The following is a 26,719-nucleotide window of genomic DNA, read 5'->3' as shown; positions in this document are numbered from 1 at the left end:
AGAAGTGAAAAAGCAATAAATTGCCAAGTCTAATAAGCGCCCATGTCTTACATGTTGTATATTAGTTCACTCTGCGAATTATTATTTTATCATTATTATTTATCATTGTACAATTTGGAGACATATATATAAATTTTTGATACTATTTGTTATATATACGCACATATGTGCATAAGCATATATAAAATTTACAAAAAGTGGGTGCTTATTAGCCTTGCTATATTCCTGCCTTCTGCTATGGAAGGCCAGAAAGCATTTTCAGGCCGTATCTCGCGTGTAGCATGTCACGTGATTAGCACGGTAGAGGAACAAGGATAACGTGATTATCGATCCTTGTCTCTCTACCGTGCGTCCGCGTGAGCAATGCAATAGTGTGTACGTGTACGGATATACACCACTACATAGAACCTGAAATTGGTTTTTCAACGTTGGTAACACTGAAACCGGAGTTTCGCGTTGTCACCGCGCGAGGTCTCCAACATCAATTCGGAGTTTGCCTGGGTCGCCTGCCGACCCTTAAACCATATATGCGGTGAGCTCCGGCACCGACGAGATACTATTAAAGACCGATGGTCTTACGGGAGTTTGTGTCGCTCGAAAAAGATTGCTGCGCGCTAGCGCCATCTCAGTAATATTGGGGTCGCAGTGAGAAACAGTAATTGAAAATAAGAGATAATATGATAACACGCGAAATGCAATTATTCGAAAAAAATATATTATATCGAGTACATATGAGATATTAATAATATATATATAGATATATACACACACATGTATGTGTATATACAATATATCTTTTTTTTAAAAAAACTACTACTTTGAATAAAAATATTATACATAAAAAATAAAAAATGCTTTTTTTTCAATTTTTGAAGAATTCTAGTATAATATTTCAAGAATCCTCCGTTATAATATTTGGCAAATTTCGAAACATCAGTGCGTCGAAGAGCAGTGTGTATAATTTCTCTCTCTCTTTCTCTCTTTCTCTCCTCTCTCCTTCACTCTTCCTTTCTTCTTTTTTCTCTTGTATGCAAGCATTGAATCTCTCTCGAGGCTTATTATTTTTTATTTTACTTTTCTAACTTATTGTTTTATTTATGTGACAAATGCGGCTTTTTTGCATTTTTTATTTTTATTTTATATTTTTGAATGTAATTTTATTAGATTAATAAGATTTTTTACGATTAAAATGACACCAATCACAACATAAATCAGATAATTTTTTATTAGACAAGTAATTAAAATTGCATATTTTAACTAAAAATTATCCGATTTATGTCGTGTTTGCGGTGTCATTTTAATCACTAAAATTTCATTAATCCATTAAAATTATTTTCAAACCGATAAAATGCAAATTAAAGTTTTAGTTTTTATGTATAAGATGTTTACAATCATGATTATTGTAGATAAGGAAAGATTCCCGATGTCGTCGAAGCGAGAGCGAGAACGAATAAAGAACAAGCGAGATGACGTATCATCAAAGAGTTCCGAAGTCTCTCTCGCGAGATTCCCTTTAAATATAATCTTTCATATCATATGTCATGTTACTATAGAAAATACAATTTTTGTATTTATTTTATCGAGTTGAAAATTATTTTTATGAATTAATGAGGTTTTTGCGATTAAAATGACACCAAACATGACATAAATCGGTAATTTTTAATTAAATAAGTGATTAAAATTTTGATTACATATATATAATTAAAAATTACCGATTTTTGGCGTGTTTGGTGTCATTTTAATCGCAAAAATCTCAATAATCCATTAAAATTATTTTCAACTCGATAAAATGCGAAATACAAAAATTTTATTTTCCATAGTAACATGACATATGATATGAAAGATTATATTTAAAGGGAACCTCGCGAGAGAGATTTCGGAACTCTTTGATGACGTCATCTCGCTTGTTCTTTATTCGTTCTCGCTCTCGCTTCGACGACATCGGGAATCTTTCCTTATCTACAATAATCACGATTGAAAACATCTTGTACATAAAAATTAAAACTTTTAATTTGCATTTTATCGGTTTGAAAATAATTTTAATGGATTAATAAAATTTTAGCGATTAAAATGACACCAAACACGACATAAATCGGATAATTTTTCATTAGTTAGTAATTAAAATTTTAATTACATTTTTAATAAAATTCGTCCAATTTATGTCATGTTTGGTGTCATTCTAATTAGAAAAATCTCATCAATTCATTAAAATTATTTTCGAACGAATAAAATGTAAAATAAAAGTTATAGTTTTTATTTCATAAGATGTTTCTCTTCTCGACGTGCTAGAACAGCTCAGAAAGATAAACTGATTCGAAAATCGCGTCTTCCTGCGAAAACAAGAGCGAGACCGTCAACGAAGAGCGAGCGCGAGAAGACCTATCATATATCAAAGAGTTCCGAAGTCGCTTACAATCGGCTTTCCCCATCTATTCATGAATATAAACAGCTTATAAATAAAAACTTAAAACTTTTATTTTACATTATATCAGTTTAAAAGTAATTTTAATAAATTAATGACATTTTTACGATTAAAATGATATCAAACACGACATAAATCGGGTAATTTTTAATTAAATATGTAATTTTAATTACTTGTTCAGTGAAGAATTATCCAATTTATGTTGTAATTGATGACATTTTAATCGCAAAAATCTCATTAATTTAATAAAATTATAGTATATTTAAAAATATGTAATATAAAATATAAAAAGTTTAGTGCAAGAAAGCCATTTATTGTCACATAAATAAAACAAATAGAAAAATAAATAAAATAAAAAATAATGATAATAATGAGAGAGAGAGAGAGAGAGAGAGAGAGAGAGAGAGAGAGAGAGAGAGAGAGAGAGAAATATATACTAAATAATATATATATATTATATAAATTAAAAAAAAATATATTAATAATAATAATCTCTAAACAATTCTTCATGGTTGAGATCAAAATATTTTTATTTTTCCGCATTACCGCACGTCATTCGGCTAAAGTCGAGAACAGTCGAAATTTTCGGTTGACAAAACTATGAAATGTTTACAGACTGATGTTGTATGTTATGTCGTATGAAACCATGGAGTTTATCAATAATTCATTTTTTCTGCTATTGTTATTTGAAGTCAATGTTTATAAATAAGGTAAATCGTTTTCAATTAAAGTATTATAAAAAGTTCCATAAATTTTATATTAAATAAAATATAATAAATTATTAGTAATATTGAAGTGTTCTATTAAAATTAAGTCATTAATGCCAATAACAAATAATTATATACTTTAAAAAGGACAAATATTTTGTATTTATTTATTTTATAGGTTATAGAATTGTCACTTATAAATGCTACCACGATATTTTTAGGTTATTTTATTTGAAAACATCCGCATCTTTAATTTCCGTACGTGGCGTGGCGCTAGGCTCTGCCGCATATATGGGACTCGATTCTTGAATTCATTCGCAAGAGAAACGTATACGCAAATTCGGCTCTTACAGAAAAGTTGCAAGTTGATTGGCTATCGCATGGCTTTTAGCCAATCAACTTGCAACTTTTCTGTAAGAGCCGAATTTGCGTATACGTTTCTCTTGCGAATGAATTCAAGAATCAAGTCCATGGAGTCCCCTTCCGCATGCGTTTACCGGAGCTCACCGCATATATGGAGTCTTAGCATAACGGAAACGAGTTACTTTTTAGAAATAATAACGGTAACGGTAACGAGTTACTTTTATAAAGTAACGTCCAACTCTGCATTTTATTATATATAATTATACATAATAATTTATATAATAAGTTATATATAATTTTATATAATATATATAATATTTTATCTTTAATAAAATAGTAAAACAATATTTAGAAAGCGCGATATTAAATGTTGCTCATTTCGTACATACAATATTGACAATTTGTCAAATCTTTATTGTCAGCTGATCGTCGAAGAACATCGCGCATCGTGCGCGTCTCTCGCCCCTAACCTAACCTAACCTAACCTAACCTTAAAATATTCAACGCCAGTCGTCCGTCGCTAGAGATGGGCGATGTATAAAAAAAAATCGATGCTAAGTTAATCGATGTTTGAATATATCGATGTTGATTAATCGATTTTTCACAAAAAGTATCGATAAATCGATTATTTAAAAAAAAACAAAGCATTTTTATATTGTAAAAATAGTTAAGATTTTTATAGAGGAATAACGCAAATTAATGAATATAATCACTGACGAGGTACTATTAAAGACCGACAGCCCTGGGTAAATTTTCGTGTCTACCAAGTGGGCTCGGCGGGCCCGGAGGTAATTGGAGGATGATGACATTACCGACCGGTTTGATCTGTACAAAGGATAACAAATAAGAACAGTTTACCCAGTTTACCCTTACCAAATCATATTATACATATATCATATATATATATATATATATATATATATATATATATATATAATATTATACACATTATTTTTGAAATGACATATAGGAAGTGTAACAAATTTAAAAGCCAAATTTCTCTCTCTCTCTCTCTCTCTCTCTCTCTCTCTCTCTCTCTCTCTCTCTCTCTCTCTCTTTCTTTCTCTTTTTCTTCTTTTCTTCTTTCATATCTCGTAAACAAGCATTGAAATCTCTCTCGAGGTTTAATATTTCTTATTTTACTTTTCTGGCTTGTTTTATTTATGTGACAAATGGCTTTTGTTTGTACTAAATTTTTTATATTTTTTATTTTATATTTTTGAATGTAATTTTATTAGATTAATAAGATTTTTGCGATTAAAATGACATCAATTATAACATAAATTGGATAATTTTTCACTGAACAAGTAATTCAAATTACATATTTAATTAAAAATTATCCGATTTATGTCGTGTTTGGTGTCATTTTAATCGCTAAAATTTCATTAATCCATTAAAATTATTTTTAAACCGATAAAATGCAAATTAAAAGTTTTAGTTTTTATTTAAAAGATATTTACATTCGTGAATTTATTGTAGATAAGGAAAGGTTCTCGATGTCGTCGAAGGCAGAGCGAGAACGAATAAAGAGCGAGCGAGATGACGTATCATCAAAGAGTTCCGAAGTCTCTCTCGCGAGACTCCCTTTATCTATAATCTTTCATATCATATGACATGTTACTATAGATAATAAAATTTGTATAATTCGCAATTCATCGGTTTGAAAATAATTTTAATGGATTATTGAGATTTTTGCGATTAAAATGACACCAAACACGACATAAATCGGTTCATTTTTAATTAGATATGTAATTAAAATTTTAATCGCTTATCTAATTAAAAATTAACCGATTTATGTCGTGTTTGGTGTCATTTTAATCGCAAAAATCTCAATAATCCATTAAAATTATTTTCAAACCGATAAATTGCGAATTATACAAATTTTATTTTCTATAGTAACATGTCATATGATATGAAAGATTATAGATAAAGGGAGCCTCGCGAGAGAGACTTCGGAACTCTTTGATGATACATCATCTCGCTCGCTCTTTATTCATTCTCGCTCTGCCTTCGACGACATCGAGAACCTTTCCTTATCTACAATAAATTCACGAATGTAAATATCTTTTAAATAAAAATTAAAACTTTTAATTTGCATTTTATCGGTTTAAAAATAATTTTAATGGATTAATGAAATTTTAGCGATTAAAATGACACCAAACACGACATAAATCGGATAATTTTTAATTAAATATGTAATTTGAATTACTTGTTCAGTGAAAAATTATCCAATTTATGTTATAATTGATGTCATTTTAATCGCAAAAATCTTATTAATCTAATAAAATTACATTCAAAAATATAAAATAAAAAATATAAAAAATTTAGTACAAACAAAAGCCATTTGTCACATAAATAAAACAAGCCAGAAAAATAAAATAAGTAATATTAAACCTCGGGAGAGATTTCAATGCTTGTTTACAAGATATGAAAGAAGAAAAGAAGAAAATAAAGAGAAAGAGAGAGAGAGAGAGAAATTTGGCTTTTAAATTTGTTACATTTCCTATATGTCATTTCCATAATAATGTGTATAATAATATATATATAATATCTGAAAAATGACGTGGAAAATGTGTGTATATATATATTATAAATTTAAGAGCTAAATTTTTCCTTTTAAAAAATACTGTGAATAAATGTTTTTGAAAAGAAACATCGTCATTTCGAAATATATACATGTACGATATATTTAAATAATTATATATATATACCAGGTGTCCCATTTTAAAGGACCCACTCAAATATCTCATTGTTAGAAACACTGCGTTAAATCGAAAAATGTTTCCTACAAAAGTTATAGGGTTTCGAGGGGGACATAACATAATAATATTCATATGACCTTGGGCGGCGTCTCCAAGGTCAAATGAAGGTGAGAATGAATTTTGAAAAGAAGAAAAAATATTAGGAAAATAAAAAAATGCTTCAGATAAAAGTTGTTCAAATTAATTAGTAGAAAAAGATGTTATAATAAAAAATATGGGTTTCCATTTAAAAAATTCATTCTCACCTTCACTTGACCTTGGAGGCGCCGCCCAAGGTCATGTGAATATTACTATGTTATGTCCCCCTCGAAACCCTACAACTTTTGTAGGAAACATTTTTCGATTTAACGCAGTGTTTCTGAGATATTTGAGGGGGTCCTTTAAAATGGGACATCCAGTATATAAATATTTCGTATATACTCGTATATACATATATATACTCTAAAATGATTTTTTTAAAAATTGCATTTCTCATGTTACTATATACATGTATTATTTTATCATCTCTTACAATTAGATTTAGTTACTATTTCTCACTCCGGCCGCAATATTACTGAGAGGGCGCTAGTACACAGCGCTCTTTTTCCAGTCACACTAACTCCCGTAAGACCACCGGTCTTTAATAGTACCTCGTCAGTGATATAATTAATTTTATTTACTCTTTCGTTAAGAAATGAGCACAGCGCAGTTAATTACTAAAGGACCTAAAGGTACTATTACATTTGTCGTACGATAAACTTTTTAAGCGTATTGATTGGCTGCAGTATAGAAAATTTCCAAAGTCTATATTTTGTAACCAATCAATGAGCTTATAAAATTTGTCATACAACAAATGTAATCCTAGCCTTAAGCGAAGCATAATGTGAGTTATGTAGTAAATTCTGCAGGTACAAAAAAACTTTTTATTAAATAGAAAATAAATAAAAAAAACATTGCACGGCGATATTTTACATAAATAATCGAACATCGATGTATCGGATGAGAAAAACATCGAGTAAATTAATCGATTATTAAAAAAAAAACTATCGACCATTTCGATTAATCGGCAAACATCGCCCATCCCTACCCGTCGCCCGTCGCAGCGAACAAGTGATCCCACCATGGTGAATGGTGAATGGTGAATGGTGATCCAGTGGCACGAATTCCGGCGGCTGCCTGTGATGTTTCAAGTTCCAATCGTTGATCGGCATCGCTGATATCCATATACCAGGCGCGCACCATCGTTCGAAGTTCGATAAAAGGACTCGAATCAAAAGAGCGAAGACGAAGGACGAACCTTTATGCGTATCTCGTCGGTGCTTTCGCATTTAATCAGCTGCTATGTGACATAAGCTGATCTGATAATTATTAAGAAGACATTTGCCGGCATTTCTCGACGATATGAAGAGAGGGTTTAGAGAGAGGAGGGGAAGTATACAAATGATAAATGATACGAATGTTTATCAACGATTGTTTGTCAATCAAGGGGACAAATTTCAAATAAGAGACCCATTAAATACGAGAATTTTTGGTGAGCCAGATTTTTTTTTGCGTTTTTGTATCTATCGAATATTCTATAATTTTTATAAAAATATATGCTCTCATGTATTGTATATATCTTTTTCCATATATTTTTTTGTTAGTTATATTTTTTTATTTATTTTCGTTTTATAGAACATTACATGTTTATAACATCGCAACACATTTTTGTAATTCTAATTTTTGTAATTCTTTGAATCTTCTCTGTCATTGCTAGAAATCTGCTCAATAAGCATATATTATTTGCACTTTACAGATTATATATATACTATTATTATATATTTCTATATTTTAATTACTTCAGTGTATTAAATAACATTATATATATTATGTAAAAGTCTTTTTTTCTCCAGCGAACAGAAGAGAATTACAACAGATATTTAGATAATTCTTTGAGAATTTTAATTATTTTATTCACAATATCTTCTATTAGAAAAAACAGTAGAGATTATATTTATAATATTATTATTTATTTTATATTATATAATAGTCTCTTGAAAATATATATTTAATTTGAGATTATGTTTTCTCTCTCACACTAATGTTTTCTTTTATCTTTTCAAGTTGATAAGCTCTCGCTCAAGATGGATGAGTTTTCTCAGGATATGCAGAAGCTATTGTTAAAGGAAGAACGAGAGTATGGTCAATTGAAATTTGTTTCATCCCGAGCGATGAAGAAGACTTCATGTTTCATCGACGAGCTGGTACAGGCTGTCATTGACATAATTTAAAAGTACAATCTATTCCCTGAGGACAGTAATCCCAAAGAAACCAGGAGCATTATCTTTACCATTGTTCAGTGTTATAATTATCTTCGCTTGAACTAATTTTCTCTCACAACAGCTTCTTCTGGAGGACTTGCTCTATGGCTTGGTTGGCCTTTGGTCCACTTCATCGCCATATCTCTTTATACAGGTAATTCATATATATCTAATAATATTTAACAAAATATATGTTATCTTTTTTGGGCATATTAAAACACTTTTTTAATGGAATGTTTTTTTATTTTTATTATTACTATTATATATATATATATATATATATACACACATAATTTATGATCTTTATAATTAAGAAACAGAGAAACAATTACATTTAATCATACATTATTATATTTAATGCGTATTATAATTATAACAATTTTATGTGTATTATAATTATTTGTTGCACTTTTTATTTATATTATAATTTGTACAGATAATATGGCACCTGAAGTGCGAGTCCATCTTGGTCGAATCACTTATGTACATACATACCATTGAATGCATGGAAATTCTGGATGTGGCGATTAAATATGTGGACGAGCTGGAAATGTCGCGCAAAGTGTTTGATTCTCGGTCTGAATAACAAGACGTACAAAAAGTGCCTGCGGTTGCACTTTGGTACGGTGTCGGAGAAGGATGTGATGGAACGCGCATGCCAATTAGTAGCGAGCTTTCAGGCAATGTTGGACCTGCTCGGTAGTCCTAAATTCATCGGCGGTCCGGATTTATCCGAAGAGACGAGATACGAGCAACATGGCCTTTTTCTGAACTGCATCTTTCGTCATATCAAAATATGCATGAGCAAGAAAATAGAGACTGCCATGGATAATCGTCATCTGGAAAACTGTTTAAGCTCACGTATGGCAATCTCTCTCACAACCGTGTAAATTACTATTGCATGTTCTCCGTCGACAAGGTGAAGTCTTTCGTGACGACGCTAGATCAGAAAGTGATCATATTGTTGCTGAATCAGATCAAGCAGATCGACTGCTACAAATACATGGGCTAGTTAGAGTTCAATGACACCGAAAACATGATCTCTCTGCAGCGTGCCATCATCATCGAATGCCACTACTTTATAAGCTTTATGAAGGAGAATGAAGGAGAATTTGTGAAAAAGAGCGTTCATTTACTCGATTGCCTCTAGATACTCATAGATTCGGGAAACGGCAAGAAAGCCATGTTGACTCTTCAAGAATTATGTCGTGGCATCGTCAATGACAAATCAGAGGGTATAAGAAAATTTATGAAGCGCTGCAAGGAATGGGATAAATCTATCTTGTATTTCCTCAATGAGAGAATACAGTTGCAGAAGGAAGAATGCTGTTTCTTGCTCGAGTATCTCCATCACATGTTCGCAACCAAAGTAGAAAAGTAACAAGCTTATGTGTTAATATTGAGAGTGATAATATAGCAAAATATACAAGATGTGTTACATCATAATAAAATCTGTGCTGTGACAAATTGGCAACAATCGTTTAAAATACTTGTACAATCCTAAACTCTTTATAACGTTCATGCAACACGACGTGTGCATAAGCGAATCCGAAAGATTGCTTATCCTTCTGATTTTTATTGAACGCAAAGAAGGTGCTAACTACTCTAGTGGAGATTGCGATAGATCACAACAAGTACGAGCGCATTATAATTACGAAGGATATATTATTCCTGCGATCATTCTTCATTATACAAAAGGACAACGAATACAATATACAATCTGCTGATATTCTGCATATTCTGAAGAAAGTCTGTCTGCAGAAGGATATTACTTGGTCTTGCAAGCATTTTCCGGTTTTTTTGAATACCATACTTGACCATAAGGTGATGATATACAATATATATGTACATATATCAACATATACATATAGATGACAGGGTTGGGCAGATACTTCAAAACAAAATATTTAAATACAAGATACAAGATACTTTTTGATATATATTTAAATACTATTTAAATACTTTGGTTTTGACATATATTTAAATACTAATTGTATTTAAATACATTTATAAATACTTTTAAATACAATTATTCTTCAAATTTCCTGATTATATATTGAAAGTAGAATTGTATGAAAATAGAATCAAAAGTAAAATCAGCACTTTGAAAGAGAGATAAGTTGTATTTATTTTAACTTTAAACTTCGTAAAATAATAATAATTAAAATAATAGACATAATGGCATATATTATATAATTTATATATTATATATAATAGCATATATATTATAGTAATTTAAGTATAGGTTTTTCAATACAGTATACATTAGAGTATACTCTATTTATTTATCATCACTACAAACTATAACTTTGGTAATTCTTATTGCCTTTTAAAAATACCAATGTTTCAAACATTTTGTCAGATAGAAGGCCACGAGTAGGCGAATGTATAAATCCCGCAAAAAAAAAAAAAAAAAAGTCTACAGGAGCAGAAGAACATAGACTAGTATCAAATTTTATAAACGCCTTTTTCACACGTGGGATAATGTAATTACATAAATACATTTAAATACAAGATACATTTAGATTAAATAATTAATTACAAAATTCAAGATACTTGATTATTCGATATTTAAATACTGTATTTAAATAAGATACATATCTAAATACGTATCTCAGATACTTTAAGATACATATCTGCCCAACCCTGGATGACAATATACAGGGTGTCTTATTTTAACTTTTACATCGAGATATCTCGAAAAACAAAACTTCCATCGAAAAATATTTAATACAAAAACTGTAGGATTTCGAAGGGGACGTCTTGTCTAAGCATAGTTATCTTATTTTAGGTGAAAGTATTTTTGAGATTTTGAGGTCATCGTTACTTTTGTAATCGAAATTGCCATAATTTTCTTACATTGATTCTTTGTAATATTTACCGTAAAAAATGTTTAGAGTGAACTAGCCGAAAAAATGAATGATTTATGAAATATTTTATGCATCATTCCGATACATTTTGACAAAGAATATCCCGTAATATATTCATTTAGAGCATAAAATATTTCGTAAACCATTCATTTTTCGATTGTTCTACTCTGACAATTTTTTACATCCAACGGAATCACCATAATTTTCTTACATAAATCGATTCCTATTACGAGGAATTTAAAAAAAATGATGACTTTAAAATCTCAAAAATGTCTCTACCTGGAAAAAGACTATATTTACGACAAAACGTCCTCTTTAAAATCCTACACTTTTTGTATATATATTTTTTGATGGAAAATCTTGGTTTTTGAGAATTCTCAATATAAAGTTAAAATGGGACGCTCTGTATAATATATAATTATAGATAAGATGTGAGGATAAATATTTCTTGGAACTCTGTTTATCATTTTTTTATATTTTTCAACAATTTCTCTTTTACAGTTGATAACTCCGGATGATCTGATAAACATCGTCTACATCCCCTATCTGATTGACAGCAGTTTCCACTATTTCAATTTTCTCTTCGTGCTGACGCACATATTCGATATCGTGATAGAAAGAGTTTGCACGCCCAAAATGGATTACCCACTCCTGAGCATAACGATGACCAAGAAGATGTTAATAAGGAGATGCAAGTCGAGCTGCTTGAGGAGCACTATTCACGATCTGATAGGCCATATAACGCGCATATTGTTCTACATATCGAATATACTAACGATGAATCAGCAGCGCGAGGTGATAGACGCGATCGACGCGATCAACGACTGCGTGGAGATAATTGATCGTGCCCGGCTGTTACCCCTGTGGGACATACTCAACGGCATCAATCTTGAATATAATCCAAAATTACGAGAGACGCTGCTTCGCCGTGCATCGACGATTGTGCATGGATCTGTTATGCAAGCCCAAATTGCGCGAGTACGTCCAATCCTTTCGGCTCGATCGGGAGAGCTTTCTGCGTCATATGATCTTGCACGCTACCGAGAAGGAATACGAGATCTTCGTACTCGAGTTGACGACGATATTCTGGTGCAATTTCGGTTGGACCAACAAGATGGAAGCCTACGAAAATGTACTACGCATCACCGGCGAGGCGGCGCAGTTAGATATTCCACAAGACGTTTCCCGACACGTTCGTATTGCTGATACGCACCCTCGTCAACTATTACGTGTTCGTCACATTAATCACAATATGAACGATGAACAAATGGCGATCCATCATATTCTGATGAAAACTCTGTACTCCTTGAAAGATTCGACTGACAAGACATGCTTCGGCCAAATGTACGGCCTCCTGTTCGCGCATATCAAGGACAGCTTAAGAATATTCATTTATAGAACATTATTTCCACGAGGTTGACGACTGGATTGATGTGTACCCGGTGTATCTCGTTCAATGCGAGGGACTAATGACGCCCGTAAAAGAATCCAAAAAGTAAGTGATATTTAATTTCTCTTTTATTTTTTTATTATAACGATGAGATCTTCACATTTCTTTTTAATTTTTTTATATATTATATATTTTTTAGTTTATTTTTAAATTCCGTTTTTTATTATTTTTCATTTTTTTTAATTTAAAAAGGAAAGAATATTTTTAAAAAACTTTGAAAGCTATCTTCTATATTTTTTATCGGAAAAAATATATATATTGCAGAATAAAAAAAATACACAAAATGGAAAAAGACGATAATATTGTAAAATTTATGTATTTTTCAGCAGCTCTAACGACTCGGACAGCTCAGATGATGATGATGCGAGTTTGAAAGATACACAAGTATTAGAATAGGCTCCCAAGTTAACTAACAAAGAAATCGAAATGTTTAATTCCAATAGATTTATACGCGAATGTATCAAGATATCTAACAGAGAAACGCGCATTGTTGTCAAGCGGATATGAGATGTTATATTCGCAAAAGAGGAAGTGTAATTAACTTTGATAAAGTGTCAAAACAATATTTGTATACACCATCTTCTTTTGGTATAATTTTATATAAAAAGAGTATGCTCTTGTGTGTTCATAAAATATTTCTATTAGGATACATCCTTTTTCTTTGTTTTGATACGATCGAATAAGGCGCTTTGGTTTTCTCGCGAAATTAAATAAGACGAAGTGTGCAAATACTTTTTTTTTACACTGTATAAAATTCGATATTTTTTATTACTGATTGTTCTTTACAATTATTTATTTACAAACAATTTTCAGATCAAACGTTTCGAAAATTTTATAAAATTGATTAGTAATGTAAAAAGGGATACATAAAAACTACATTTGAATAATCGATGAAAAAAATTGCTATTCTTTTAAAGTAATACATTACTAAATATTTTTTCGGAATTTCTGAAACATTTGATTTGACTCGATTTTGCGAGTTATTTTTCTAACTAACTGCCACAACATAAATTCTATAGTACATACTTATCAAGTAGCGAAGTAACGAACCGAGTGCTATATATGTAATCTTGCATTCTTGTAAGATAGTCGTGTAAAAAGACAGAAGGTAACGAAAGATTGCTCAACTGCACAAAAGAATAATTTCGCGAGATAGATATCGTATTTTATATAAGGAGACGGAAGCAAAAAATTGCACACCGCGCGTGATTTTTTTTTTTTTCAAGTATTCTCAAGGAATTTATACTTTGCGAGCATTCGATTATTTTACATCTAGAGATCCCATACGTAGGATCATCTCTTTTGCTTCGCTACGACAAAAAAACTGCCAAGTCGATTACGTACTGTACGTTACTGTATATGTTATAAGAAAAAATATACATTACGAGTAACATAAACTATTTTAATGTGGCTTTTTTTAAAAGCACCGTTTGGAAAGTTTTTTTTTTTTCCCCCCCCCCCCCCCCAAACTCGACAATCATGCAATAATACGATATCATGCTTGACACATTTAATGTGATGTGAAACATTAGTGTAAATATAAATTACAATATATGTCTTAAATAGAAGATAATATTTTGTTCGAATTACACACGCGCGTTATTTAAGATGTTATTTTTCTTTCCTATATTTGATCAAAAAAATATTACTATAAATTTATTATTTATACACACCTTATGCTTGATTATTTATATTGATAAAAAAATTTATTTATTTTATTAATAATTTTATTAATCAAAGAAACATATGTATTTTTTAATACACTCGTCAACAAAATTAACGCATATGTATTTTAAGTCAAAATTTTGCATAATTTCAAATAAGCATAACTCCGCTAAAAATGATCGGATTTGAAAAAATTTTTTTTCATTGTCAAGCTTGAAGTCTACTTTAAAAACCATTCGTCAGATTTTGAATTTATCCTCTCCCCCCGTACGCCACTGCTTTAAAAATAAGGACGTGTTTTGTCTAAAAAATTGCGTACTACGCACTCCACGGGGTGGAATAAATTTTTTTCGCAAATCTTATCAAAACTATCGTAAAATTTTATTACAAATTTTAAAAAAAAGCAAAGTTCGTACGATTTTTTTTCGCGGAGTTATTACATATGAAAGTTACCCATACATTTTTTCCATTTAATGACTCCAAACCCTCTCTGATATGTGTGTGAGTGTATGTGTATGTGTGTGTGTGTGTGTGTGTGTGTGTGTGTGTGTGTGTGTGTGTGTGTGTGTGTGTGTGTGTACGTGCGTGCGTGCGTGCGTGCGTGCGTATGCGTGCGTGCGTATGGTTAGGAGAGGGAAATGTAGGAATGTTCTCATTCAAAATTGTGTGTTTCCGCCTCGTCTTCAGATTACTTCTTCTATACGTTCACGCATATTAATGCATGCTCTAATTGTTGTTTGAGGAATTTGAGCCCAAATTTACACGCACGCACGCACGCGTGGGCGCATACACACACACACATACACACACACACACACACACTATGCGCCAAATCCAACCAGCAACCTCGTGGTGCGTATCGGGTAATACTAATGCTGGCGGTAAATGGAAAAAATGTATGGGTAACTTTCATATGTAATAACTCCGCGAAAAAAAATCGTACGAACTTTGCTTTTTTTTAAAATTTGTAGTAAAAAGTCCACATTTTACGATAGTTATGATAAGATTTGCGAAAAAAATTTATTCCACCCCGTGGAGTGCGTAGTACGCAATTTTTTAGACAAAACACGTCCTTATTTTTAAAGCAGTGGCGTACGGGGGGAGAGGATAAATTCAAAATCTGACGAATGGTTTTTAAAGTAGACTTCAAGCTTGACAATGAAAAAAAATTTTTTCAAATCCGATCATTTTCAGCGGAGTTATGCTTATTTGAAATTATGCAAAATTTTGACTTAAAATACATATGCGTTAATTTTGTTGACGAGTGTATATTTTATATCATATTATTTAAAAAAATTTAATTAACAAATTTTCGCTTTATTAATATTATTTGACATAAATCAGCTAAATAAAACGTTAATTTGCTAATTAAATTTTAAAATAAAAATATATTATAAGAATTAAAATAATAATATTATAATAATGTGTTATAATATTTTTTAAACTTGATTAATATTTTTGACAGTTATCAGCTGATTTCTGTCAAATAATATTAATTGCAGATAAGGTAAATTTTTTATACATAATTATTATTTCAAATTTAATTATCAAATTTTCGTTTTATTAATATTTTTTGACAGAAATCAGCGAATATAACTGTCAAAAATATTAATTAAGTTTGAACTATTGTAACCTATTATTTAAACATATTGCTATTTTAAAACATTATTATTTTATGGAGGCTTGTATTACTCCACACATCTAATAACTTTTTAGACAAGCATATGCGATATAGCGGCATATCCAGAGTTTTTAAAAGGCGACGCATGAGTTCGACGATCTTACCCCTCCGCGGTCTACCAACCCAGGAGAGACATGCTACGAACGAGACTCTCGCAATTTTTACCGACGGACTTTCGCCGCTTCCGTTTTTTATTGTTACTTGCGTTTAGTATGTAATGTTAAGTTCATTTTGTCTGGTTAATTTGTAGCGCTGAGGATGATCCAAAAAAGGGATCGAAACGTTCGCAATATTAGTTTGATTTTATAATTCTAATTTTAGTTTTATTTTTATTATTATTTTAATTTTTATAACATATTATTTAAAAATTTAATTAGCAAAATAACGCTTTATTAATATTTTTGACAGAAATCAGCTGATTAAAACGTTAATTTGCTAATTAAATTTTGAACCAATATGTTTTAAAAATTAAAATAGTGATATGTTTTAAATAATATATTATAGTTCTTTTAACTCAATTAATATTTTTGACAGTTATCAGAGCTGATTTCTGTAAAAAATATTATTCGAGTTTAAAGTATTATAATATATTATTTACAACATTATTATTTTAATTTCTATAACATATTTTTATTTTACAATTTAATTAGCAAATTAACGCTTTAATCAGTTGATTTCTGTCAAAAGATATTAATCGAGTTTAAATAAATTTTATATTATTTTTTTTTAAATATTCTTTTTAATATAAGATCGAAGAATGATGTGCGCGCTTGTGTTTTTCTTTAGTCCCTTTCTGAAAAAGACATATTATTGATATTTGAAAGTGTCGAAGTTCTCTTGAAAATCTTGAAACGTATTGTTGCCTCTCTTCCGCGTTGCCGATTGATTCTATCATGGCGCTTATTTTGAGCGGCTGTCATTATTTTGACAGTTGTGTGCATCGAGCAGTTAATTGTGTATTGAAAGTTATGTGTATCAAAAGATTTTGTGTATATAATTGCAATTAGTTTGCGAGTAAATTGTTAAAATCTGAAGAACACGTGTTTATTAATTTTGGGATTGATTGGTCTCGATTACAGTTTTTCAGTTAGAAAGGAAAAAAACATGCAATAACTATATACTTTGTAAAATGGAATAAAATTGAAAATGATTGTTTAGTATCGCAATGCAACTATCTAAGAATTATATTAGAAAAAATAGAATGATTATTATATTGAGTGATTTATTTATATTGTTGCAATAGCAATTATCTATCACTAAACCAATGCAAGCAAGAAGATGTTATAAAGTATTTTACAGTATTTTATATGTATATTTAAATATATGAGATGTATATAAATATTAATCATTTTCAATAGAAAATTGAAAGATGTCATGGGAATAAATCTGGCAGTAATGGCAATAGCAGGAAAGAATGAAAATTGCGATAAAGTTTTGAAATTATTTAGTATGTGTTATTATATATTTTATAATTTTTTTGAATTTTTATAATATATAAAATATATATATATATATATATATTTATATATATATATATATTTATATATATATATATATTTATATATATGTGTATGTATGTATGTATATGTAATATGAGAATTCAAATATCTTTTTTGTACGTTTACAGGTAAAATAATGAAGAGTGTGAAAAGTTTTAAATCACGACCTTTATTTTATGATTAATTAGCACAAGTAATTACAGGAATGATTAATATTTACTTCATTAATAATCGCATTAAAGATAAATTTGTTAATTATAATAATATGTCGTAAATAATATATAATATATTATAATACTTTATTCGCGATTAATAATTTTTGACAGAAATCAGCTGATATATAAGTGTCAAAAATATTAATAGAGTTTAAAGTGTCATAATATATTATTTAAATCATATTATTACTTTATTTAATTTAATTTTAAACAAATTGTTAAACTGCTAATTGACAGCTTGTCCATGTTACGAATATAACACACAACGCAAATGTCAAAAATATTAATCAAGTTTAAAGTATTATAACATGTTGCGACTTATTATTTCTATTCATTGCTTCTCGTCATCACCTGTTAAGTAGATATCAAATATACGCGGTATACATGTCACGCAGGCTCAAAAAGCATTATAATATACATTGCATGCGCGCGATAAATACGTGGCAAGATCAATATATTAATAAATACCGCGTGTCGAGCTTTCTTCTTCTTCGCGAGCAGTCAAGCCGACAAGATCGAAGTTTCACATCATGTTCATATAAATCACGATCGTCCCTCTTTATTAAATTCCCATCATAACATATTATTTAAAACATATTATTATTTTATTTAATTTTATTTTGGACTAACTGTCAAACTGCTAACTGTTAACCCTCGTGATGACAGCCTTTCGATGCTACAAATATAACACGAGTCGACAGAGAGCCAATCAGCATTGCGGGAAAGAGGCAACAAACTTCGAGACTTTCAAGAATCGACTTAATATGCCTTTTTTAGAAAGGGATTAGCACGCAGCGCGCGTTAACGTGCGCGCCTTCTTCGACTTATTAACTAAATTACTAAAAATCTCAATAATATACTTATTTTTTAATATAAAATTCAATTAATAAGCAATCATTTATGTCAAAATAAATTTGTTTAATTTTTAAGTAATTATTAACATTTAATATTAAACATTTAATTTTTCAGTTATTATTTCAAATTATTATAGGTTATAAAAATTATATTAAAATTTATTTATTTATTTATTTATTAATTTATTTATTATTAATAATTAATTTTACTAACGGATTGAATTTGCAAGCTTGTATCTGTATGGTAGAAAAATAATATGCAAATAATGTACTATTGAAAAAAATAAGCGATGAATTGTTGGTTCTTTATATTAAACAAATAGGAGCCTGCAAATTCTTTTATTTAATATACATAATAGAAGTCTACGCCCTATAGAGTCCACGGCTACAAAGCATCAATTTTTAATATTCTAAAAAGAGTGTGCAAACTTTCTTATTTAATATACATAATATAACTATGCTCCGCATAGGGTCCGCGACGACATAGTGTCGACTTTTGAAAATTAAAGACGAGCCAAAAATTCATCACTTGCACATTTCAAAAATATATCGTGTGCAGATTATTTTTATATCAAAAACAAACGAGCGTACAAATTCCTTTATATAATTTAAATAATATAAAAATGCCCGCATAGGATTCGCGGCGACATAGTGTCGACTTTTAATATTTAAAGACGAGCCAAAAATCGATATATACGAGCGATTAATTTTTGGCTAGTTTTTAAATATTAAATATCGACACTGGATCGCCGCAGACACTATGCGGCGTATTCTTATATTATGTATATTAAATAAAAAAATTTGTACGCTGGTGTCTGCATGGTACAAAAATATTCTACAAACAATGTACTATCGAAATATACAAATGATGAATTTTTGGCTTGCTTAAAATATTAAAAATCGATACTATGTCCCCGCGAACTCTATGGGGCGCATTTTTATATTACGTATATTATATATATTTAGAGAAGCCAAAAATTCATCGTTTGTATATTTTAATTGTATATTGTAAAAAGATTATTTTTATACCAAACAGATACGAATCTTCAAATTCTTTTATTTAATATACATAATTTATGTATGCGCAATATTGGATTCACGGCAACAAAGTATCGATTTTTAATATTTTAAGGCGAGCCAAAAATTCATTGCTTGTTTTTTTTGAATAGTACATTATTTGCAAAATATTTTGGTACCAAGCAGACATCAGCGTACAAATTCTTTTATTAAATATATATAATATAAGCATGCGCCGCATTGAGTCCGTAGCGACATAGTGTCGACTTTTATATTTTAAAACGAGCCAAAAATTCATCTCTTGTATATTTCGACAGTACATTGTTTGCAGAATGTTTTCGTACCAAGGCGAGACACCAGCGTACACATTATTTTATTTAATATACATAATATAAGGATGCGCTAGTGTCCGCTGCGACCCAGTGTCGATTTTTAATATTTAAAAACTATCCAAAAATTCATCGCTCGTATATTTCGATGGAATTTGGCTCGTCTTAAAATATTAAATGTCGACACTATGGCCCATATATTGGATCTTTTTTTATCGATGAAATATGGGCTTATGTCGCTGCAAACCCTACACGTCGCATTCTTTTATTATGTATATTAATTTAAAAAATTTGTACGCCTGTATGTGTTTTGTATAAAAATAATCTACAAATAATATTGTATATCATCGAAATATACGAGCAATGAATTTTTGGTTTTTTTAAAAATATTTAATGTAGATAATTTGTTGCCGCGAACTTTATACAGCACAGAATTATATTACGTATATTAATTTAAAAAATTTGCAGACTCGTATCTGTTTGGTATAAGAATAATCTGCATACAATTTACCATTACAATATATCAGCGATAAATTTTTGGCTTGTCTTAAAATATTAAAAGTCGACACTGTCGCCGCAGACTCTACCCAACGAGAAATGATTGGTCGAATCGTCATCGATTCGACATCAATTCGACGAATTTGACATCGATTCGACAACGAATCGACGTCGATTCGACCATCATTTCTCACTGGGTACGCTGCGCATTCTTAAATTATGTATATTAAATAAAAAAATTTGCAGACTTGTATTCGATTGGTATAAAAATAATCTGTAAACAATTTTTTTATTAAAATCATAAAAGCCTGCAACTTCTCTTATATAATACATATAAATAAAAAAAATTTGCAGACTTGTATTCGTTTGGTATTAAAATAATCTGTAAACAATCTTTGTATTAAAATTATAAAAGCCTGCAGCTTCTCTTATATATATATAATATATATATATATATATATATATATATTATATATATATATATATATTATATAAAACATGTCGTGACCTTACTTAATGATATGTAAATCGCGATCCTAAAATTTCGAAAAATTTAATTATTACCATTGTTGATTAAAATCTATTATAATGTTAAAGAATGCGTTTAAAATTATATGAAAACATTAATAAAATAATACTCAGTTCGATAATAAAACATATTTAAAAAAGATATGATAAAACCTTAACGTTATAGTATCTAAATCGCGACCTTAAAATTTTGAAAAATTAATTATTGCTGCTAATAAAAACTTATTAAAAAATGAAAAAACGCGTTTAATAATATCAAAATATTATCGAATATCGAAATAATATCGAAAATAATAAAATAGTCCTACGAGAGGTAATAAAAATATTGAAAAAAAACTGTTGTCATGTATCTTATCTGTAATATATCTTAAAGTAACAAATAATTAATTTACTGCAATATATATCTTAACATAACAAATAATTAATTTACTGCAATGTATATACGTATATATCTTACGTAAATAATTAATTTAATTTAAAAGAAAGTGTGCAAATTAGAAATTTGCACTTTGCTTTCTCAACATTTTATTTCGCTTTTCGTCAGAGGAAGCTTGTTTTGAAATTAAATCATAATTATTAATATATAATAGTTTGGCTTCCTCATAGAGGAAGCTTTATGAGCGAAATAAAATGTTGAGGAAGCAATGTGCAAATTTCTAATTTGCACACTTGTTTTTTGTTTTTTATTTATCTTAAATTTTTTTTGTTTTTTATTAATACCAACCAACCTTTAATGATAATCTATTCATGTAAAATAATTTAACCTGATATCTTAAAATTTACGGAAGTTAGAGCAATCACGCCCTTTTTTAAAAAAATTCAAAATTTTATAAAAAAAGAACCCCTTAGCCGATCCAAGCCAAATTCAATACCAACCAACCTTTAATGATAATCTATTCATATAAAAAAATTTAACCCGATATCTCAAAATTTACGGAAGTTAGAGCAATCACGCCCTTCCGTAGATGGATACATACATACACACATGCATATGGACATTTTGTAAAAATATGATTTTTCGACATTTTAAAACATTCTAAACACATTGACATCAAAAACTGGAAAAACATTTTTTTCACGAAAACAAAGCTTTTTCTATGAGGAAGCAACACGTGATATTATAACGTAAGATATATATAGGACTCGACCCTAAGATTAGGGAAATCAATTATCTCCGTTAATAATTAGAACATTAAATGAGAAAGGGCATTTAAAAATATAGAAAAACAAAAAATGGCCCTTCGTTCGATTATAAAAAATATTTAAAAAAACATGTGACTTCATGTAACGTTATGATGGCTAAATGGCGATCCTAAAATTATGAAAAGATTAATTATCGTCACTAATGATTTAAGCTTTTTACAAAATAAACTAACGTGTTTAAAAATATAGGTGGTGTTAAAATGTTCCTTCGTTCAATAATAAAAAATACGTGAGATGACATAACGATATATACTCGACTTTAAAATTATAAAGTAATTTATCGCCGCTATTTGCTTTAAACTTATAATCTTAACTTATAGTCTTAGACATTATAATATTTTATGCAACTTTGTTATATATTAAAATAGGAACGAAGTAAAGTCGACGCAACTAGCCAAATTTATATTTATTTAAAAAACACACAACGTTTCGACCATATGGATGTGGTCCTTATCAAGTGTAATATTCATTAGTAGAGGTGCAGCCAAATTAACGATAACGTCAACTTTTCCATAATATAGTTACAACATATTTAAATAAACATAACATAGATTCAATTTTGTCAAAACATTTGAAAGAGAGAAAAAGAGAAAACGATCCTATCGTTATGATGATTCGTCAAAAACAGTTTTTGACGAATCATCATAACGATAGGATCGTTTTCTCTTTTTCTCTCTTTCAAATGTTTTGACAAAATTGAATCTATGTTATGTTTATTTAAATATGTTGTAACTATATTATGGAAAAGTTGACGTTATCGTTAATTTGGCTGCACCTCTACTAATGAATATTACACTTGATAAGGACCACATCCATATGGTCGAAACGTTGTGTGTTTTTTAAATAAATATAAATTTGGCTAGTTGCGTCGACTTTACTTCGTTCCTATTTTAAAATTTTACTAGCGACTTTTTAAGTATCTAATTATTATTTTGTTATATATGTTTAAATTTGACATTAAATTTATTTTCTAAAACATCATATTTATTTATTTATTATTTATTAATATTGAGAGCCGATTAAAAAATATTTCTTAAGTTATATATTTATTTACGCCTGGGCCTAATCATGGCGTTATTTACTAACATCTATTAGAAGGCAAATGACAAATATAGGATCGAAAGGGTCTGAATAGCTTAGTGGTAAGAGCAGTCGCCCGGAAAGCGAAAGACGCGGGTTCAATTCCCGCTTCAGCGACTTTTCGGACCAATATTTTTCTCGCCTATTTTTCCGTTGTAAGTTCGAGGTTAATTGATAATTAATCAATGGAACTCAGTAATCTCAAACCAAGAGATACTGTTCCGAAAAATTAAAAATTAATTTTCGCGCTTGGCTCTATTGGCCGACTTCTAAAACATCATATTTATTTATTTATTATTTATTAATATTGAGAGCCGATTAAAAAATATTTCTTAAGTTATATATTAAATTTATTTTGTTAGATAACAAATTTTTAAAAATTATGAGGAAGAAGCAAATATCGAAAAACATGGCATTTTCGAACAATCTGATTACATTGTTATAAACTACATTAAAAATCAGTACATTCTCTCAAGTACATTAAATTTTTATTTAAAATATTTTTTATTTTTACCATTTCGATAGTATTCAATAGTATTGAAAAATATAAAAATCAATTTATATCTTTTATAATTAATATCTTTAATAATATCTTTATTAATATCTCAATTTTTTTCTTTACAAAAAAAAGATATCGCATATTATAACTGTCAAAAATATTAATCGAGTTTCTTTCTTGCCTAAATGTCGCGAAATATATTTCACAAAATAATCGTCCGCGATAACAAGATATTAACACCGCGATCCATACAACATCTTTACAACACATTTAAACTTTGTCACTGTTAAGCTGTCACGGTACGACCGTCTGTCATTCTCATAACTGCGGTCTCGATCGCTCGGAATCGACCACCAATTACAAACTCGGAAAAATGGCAACAATACGTGCGATATATTCGACTTCGAACACGCACTTCACGGTAAATATGACTTTTTTATTATATAGATAGATAGACTACACTACGCAAAACAATTAGAGGAGCGCTTTAAAACTTGCAAATTTTTATGTATATAAAATATATAATATATAAAATATTGAAGGTTTAAATATTATTAAAGTTAATAATCTTTTAAATATTTTATTTAAAGCTAAAGAAAATAGAAAGAATAGACAACGAAAAGAGATGGAGAGAAGAAAAGAGATAGAAAAAAAAAGAAGAAAGCTATTATTTAGAAAAAAAGAAGAATGGAGAGAAGAAAAGAGATAGAAAAAAAGAAGAATAGAAAAAAATGAGAGACAGAGAGAGAGAGAGAGAGAGAGAAAGAGAGAAAGGGGGGGAGAGAGAGAGAGAGAGAGAGAGAGAGAGAGAAAGAGAGAAAGGGGGGGGGGAGAGAGAGAGAGAGAGAGAGAGAGAGAGAGAGAGAGAGAGAGAGAGAGAGAGAGAGAGAGAGAGAGAGAGAGAGAGAGAGAGAGAGAGAGAGAGAGAGAGAGAGATGCAAAAGTTTCCTTATAATAATGTGTCCTTATAATAATGTGTATAAATAAATAATTTATACTTTTAAATAAGTATTCTATTAGGTTGGCTAAAAAGTCATTGCTTTTTTTTCTATGTAAATGAGAGGCGAATTTTTCATGGGAAGCAAAAACTTTATTAAATAATATATTGTCCACTTTGTTGGATTATCTTTTGCCATCTTTCAGGCAACTTCATGATTGGATTCGATCAATGCCTTAATTTTGTCATCATCAACTTCGATTGGCTTTCTTGAGCGTGGTCTTTAACATCAAAATCTCTACACCGAAATTTAGCAAACCAATTCTGACACTGCCGTAATTTTAAAACATCATCATACACATAATATAACTTTTTATGAATTTGCAATGTTTTTTCCTTTTCGGAAGTAATACAACGAAATATGATAAAAATGTTCTTTTTGATTTTCCATTTTGAAATTGACGGCAAACAAACAATTGTTAACCAAATTGTGCACTTTCTTTTTCTAAAACAAGCTTGAATTGTCAGTTGTCAAATTACATAATTTGCGGTTTTGAATAAAGTTAGTTTCATTTCAAGACATGTATGTCCATTATTGGAAAAAAACGCAATTACTTTTTGGCCAACCTAATATTTTAAATATATAAATATTTATTGTAATTATAGTACTCACCGAAAAATTTTGTTGATTACAACTCTCGTTGCAGGTACGGCACGATTTCGGCTGAGATTCGGCTGATCCGTTCCGGATGCTTGCTTGTCGAACAGTGACGAGCGGAAAGCTCGCAGGAATCACGCCGGCAAATTTAATGTCAAAATAGCCCCACCTGTAGCGCTATCAGGACCGTAGCGCGACCTTGTCGATCCCTTAGACTTATAAAGATGGACTGCGCATCCTTGTTGAAAGCCTGTCTTAAACATTAAAAAGAGAGAGCGATAGCGGTCGGATCTCTTTCTCCTTCTAATCGGCTATGTGGTGGGGACGCATTCCCCTGCCTCTCCGTTCATTCTCCATTCATTCTCCACCAGCGAACCCTTCTCCTTCAACTGTGCGAGAGAGAAAGAGATCCAACCACTATATCTCTATTTTTCAATGTTTAAGACAGCCAAACCGTAAGAGCGCGCAGTCTATCTCTATAAGTCTATGGTCGATCCTTACGGTTGTCGCAAGTATCTTATTTGTATCCTCATTGTTCCACTCCGCTGTGATTAGGGTTGTCTCTAGGGCGCCGGGTTCACGTGTCGGATCTCGCGCCGTCGTTGCGTAACGGAGCTCCCGCGCGTCTTGCGCACAAAGTGGCCTTCCTCTCTCAGGCCGTCTTCTCGGTTCATAGGCAGAATAAATTTTATGAGAGGAAATGCGGCAGCATCCGTCCTTTTTGATAACATTTGCTCGTAATTATTGATATCCTCACCTGGCGTGCTTTATTTGTCGGGTGGGCCTCCACTTGTTCCACGTCCCTTCTCCTTTCCGCCGAATTCGCCACCGGATGAGATCTCGCCGAACATCCCGTATTTTGCTGTTACGATATCTCAAAAAGAAAACGCTAATAATAACAAAAACAAAAAAATAACGCGAGAACGCAAAGCAGCGGAATCGCGTCCGATTCCGCGCTCGGGTCGCTTTTTCTCTTTTCCGCTAATCGGAAGAACGGAGGCCCCTTTATCATTCTCGAACGGGCCGCTCGGCCTTTGTGACAGACGGTTATAAGACGTCTCGTCACAATGTGTGTGTGTGTGCGCGCGCGCGCACATACACATACAGTCGAAACTCGCTAATTCGAACTTTGCTAATTCGAAACCTCTACAAATCGAAACAATGTTCGTTTCCCTTGAGAAAACCTCTGTAAGTCGAAAAAAA

At 30.3% G+C, this 26,719-nt stretch overlaps 1 non-coding gene and 1 pseudogene across 2 annotated transcripts; both read left to right on the top strand.

Moving 5' to 3' along the window:
* The first annotated feature begins 7,221 nt into the window (after positions 1 to 7,221).
* LOC145937166 (uncharacterized) lies at positions 7,222 to 14,074 on the top strand (annotated as a pseudogene). The gene is made up of 5 exons (XR_014425510.1): positions 7,222 to 7,764; positions 8,337 to 8,687; positions 8,970 to 10,357; positions 11,905 to 12,898; positions 13,183 to 14,074. The product of XR_014425510.1 is annotated as an uncharacterized LOC145937166 (transcript).
* Positions 14,075 to 23,467: 9,393 nt separating this feature from the next.
* Positions 23,468 to 23,541, top strand: Trnas-gga (transfer RNA serine (anticodon GGA)). Its single transcript has one exon. It is a non-coding gene; the product is annotated as a tRNA-Ser (tRNA).
* The last annotated feature ends 3,178 nt before the right edge of the window (positions 23,542 to 26,719 follow it).

Source organism: Prenolepis imparis, unplaced genomic scaffold (assembly GCF_030444845.1).
Source record: "Prenolepis imparis isolate NDT839.2.m4 unplaced genomic scaffold, iyPreImpa1.0 SCAF_1, whole genome shotgun sequence".
Taxonomy (NCBI): Eukaryota; Metazoa; Arthropoda; class Insecta; order Hymenoptera; family Formicidae; genus Prenolepis; species Prenolepis imparis.
Note: the sequence above shows the minus strand (reverse complement) of the source record. Positions and strands in the feature narration are given on the sequence as shown.